The sequence below is a fragment of the Mandrillus leucophaeus genome, unplaced genomic scaffold (genome assembly GCF_000951045.1).
Source record: "Mandrillus leucophaeus isolate KB7577 unplaced genomic scaffold, Mleu.le_1.0 Scaffold401, whole genome shotgun sequence".
Lineage (NCBI taxonomy): Eukaryota > Metazoa > Chordata > Mammalia > Primates > Cercopithecidae > Mandrillus > Mandrillus leucophaeus.
The window spans coordinates 1,099,018-1,102,218 of NW_012104266.1; positions in this window are offsets into that span (position 1 = coordinate 1,099,018).

Below are 3,201 nucleotides of genomic sequence, written 5' to 3' on the forward strand. Positions count from 1 at the left end.
CACCACGCCCAGCTAATTTTTGTATTTTTAGTAGAGACGGGGTTTCACCATGTTGGCCAGGCTGGTCTCGAACTCCTGACCTCAAGTGATCCACCCATCTCAGCCTCCCAAAATGCTAGGATTACCAGTGTGAGCCACCCTGCCCAGCGTCACATAATACTTTTATAATTAATGAAAACAACCACTAAAGAAAATTTAAAAAAAAAGAACTGTGATAATCTCATAATTGTCAAGGGTCATAAATGTCTCATACATGTCAAGAATCCTTTAGTTTCTGAAAGGAGGCATTCTCGTTGACCTAATTAAAATTGTGCAATGACTAACACTGTGTTTTGGTAAATGGTAAGAATAAGTTTCCCAAACTGAATTTTAGATTGTTTTGCATTACTGCTCAAAATCCATAGGTTTGAGTAGCTAGCACGCCATTGTTATCAATAAAAATTCATATATCTTCACACATGGATTTCTGATCAGGCAGTTACCTTCTTTTTAGCCATTTTCCCCCTTCTGCTTTGCTACTTTGAGGGGAAGACTTCACAGATGCAACCTCTTGTCTTTCACCATTTAACCTATATGCCAGTGGTTCTCAGAAGTGTAGTCCCTGAACCAGCATATGCAAATTCTCAGGCCCCATCCAAACCTACTGAATCAGAATCTCTAGGGGTGGGGCCCAGCAATCTGTGTTTTAATAAACTCTCTAAAGAGTTGCTAGATAAAATACACTCACTGAGTTTGAATTTCAGATGAACAGTGAATAAATTTTTAGTATAAATGTTTGCAAGATTTGAGACACATTCAAATTCAAATTTAACTGGGAATGCTAGTTTTTGTTTGTTTTCTGTTTGCTTTTCTCAATCTGGTAACCTGAGCTTTGAGAAATTCTGATGCACACTCAAGTTTGAGAACGACTGGGGTAGAGACAAGACAAAGGCATTGGATTCAGATAGACCTGATTCCACCACTTTTGAAAACTATGGATGGAACTGCACAGATATGACTGGCAGAAAAAGGAGACCGTGGCAGAGAAGCAGAGATGAGAGTGGAGAGTCAACCAGCCTCAGGGCCTAGAGTAAAGTTTGGTAGCAGAAAGGGCCTGGATTTCACCAGAAAATTCAAACACACTCTAAGTGACTGCCATTCTGCTGCCTATAGGGTGCTACTTTCACACCAAGCACAACGTTGGCCAATATGGTTGAAAGGGCTGGGGTAGGGGTAGGGTATGCAAGGGAAGGTAAAACAGAAATCTCCCATAGGGAGGGAAGAGTATAAAGGGCGCAGGAAAAGGGCAATGACTTAGAACTGGTCAATGTCAATTTGTGTTCACATCAGGCTGTCTACCATTGACTTTGTAGCGAGAAAAGACTGGGGTCTTCCCCAGTCTTTTCTCTCTTTGAAATGAAGAACTTCCTGGGCAGTACTGGCTTTGTCCCGTGAGCCTCTAAAGCAGTGGTTTTCATTCAGGAGTGATTTTAACTTCCAGCAATGTCCAAAGACTTTTTTAGTTGTCAAAACATTCCTGGGAGAGGAACATGCTACTGACATTTAGTGGGCAGAGGCCAGATACTGCTACATCATACAAAGCACAGAACAGCACCTCCCCATACACAACAAAGAATTAGCCAGCAGCAAATGTCAAGTTCCAAAGTTGAGAAACTCTGTTCTAAAGCAGACTGGGGACAGGCGTGGTGGCTCACCCCTGTAATCCCAGCACTTTTGGAGGCCGAGGCGGGCAGATCACCTGAGATCAGGAGTTCGAGATCAGCCTGGCCAACATGGCAAAACCCCATCTCTACTAAAAATACAAAAATTAGCCGGGTGTGGTGGTGCACGCCTGTAGTCCCAGCTACTTGGGAGGCTGAGGCAAGAGAATCGCTTGAACCCAGGAGGCAGAGGTTGCGGTGAGCCGAGATCGCGCCATTGCACTCCAGCCTGGGGAAAAAGAAAAAAGGAAGAGAGAGAGAGAGAGAGAAAGCAAGTAAGAAAGCTGATTGGTGCAGAGGAAGAGTTACTCTCTTCCCCCAGTCTCACCCCTTAACCCAAACCACTGACTCTCTTATGCATGCACATTCCCATGAGTCTGGAAAAGGGAGGTCGTGAACTTGGGCAAAAGCTACTAAACTCTCTAAGCTTTAGTATCCTAACCTGTAAAATATGGATAAAAATATTTACAATCACAGAATTGTTGCAAGAATTAGATGAGGTAATTTAACAGTTTAGATTCAAACATTTATTGAGTAGCTACACTATATACCAGGTATTGAGAGTACAGACACAGTCTTTGCTATTAAGGTTTTAAGTCTAATGAGTTTTAAGGCATATTTTCAAAACCTAATTTCTTTCACACACACCCCTCACCCATACCCTCCCCCTTCATTGTTAGACAGAGGCCTAATACTCTTTCTTCCTTGCCAGAGAACTGAAAGGAAGATCAGAATGAATGCCTATTATGAAGAATAGCTACATGTATTCCCATTACCAGTTTGTACTATTTTGATGATGCTTCTCATCCATTCCAAACATAGCACTGAAGCCAATGTATTGTCCTTAGTAATCGAAAGAAGTTCAGTAAGCTGTTTAGGGTTGGCATCTGCTGTCTTCTCAAAATTGACTATTACCTATGAACATGGTCAGGAAATAAAAAGCAAGCTCACCCTTTCTCTGACCTTGACCTACATGGCTCCTAAAATTCTGCTCTGGGAAGGCTTCAAGAAGCAAGGGAAGCTTCTTAGATTACTAGAATATTTAGGTGCTCTTCCAACATTCCCATTGCTCATGAAATGGAATGAGAGAAAGAGGGAAAAACAGGACTCCAGAGTGATATTCAGGTTTTAGGATTGAGCAACTAAGTGATAGAGTGCCTTTTACTGAGATTGGAAAGTCTCAGGGAGAAATAAGTTTGGAAGGGAAATCAGGAGTTCTATTTTGGACATTTAAAAAAAAAAAATCTCCTGGCCGGGCATGGTGGCTCACACCTGCAATCCCAGTACTTTGGAAGGCTGAGGTGGGTGGATCACCTGAGGTCAGGAGTTCGAGATCCACCTGACTAACATGGTGAAACCCCATCTCTACTAAAAATACAAAAATGAGCCGGGCATGGTGGCATATGCCTGTGATCCCAGCTACCCCAGAGGCTGAGGCAGGAGAATTGCTTGAACCTGGGAGGTAGATGTTGCAGTGAGCCGAGATCGTGCCATTGCACTC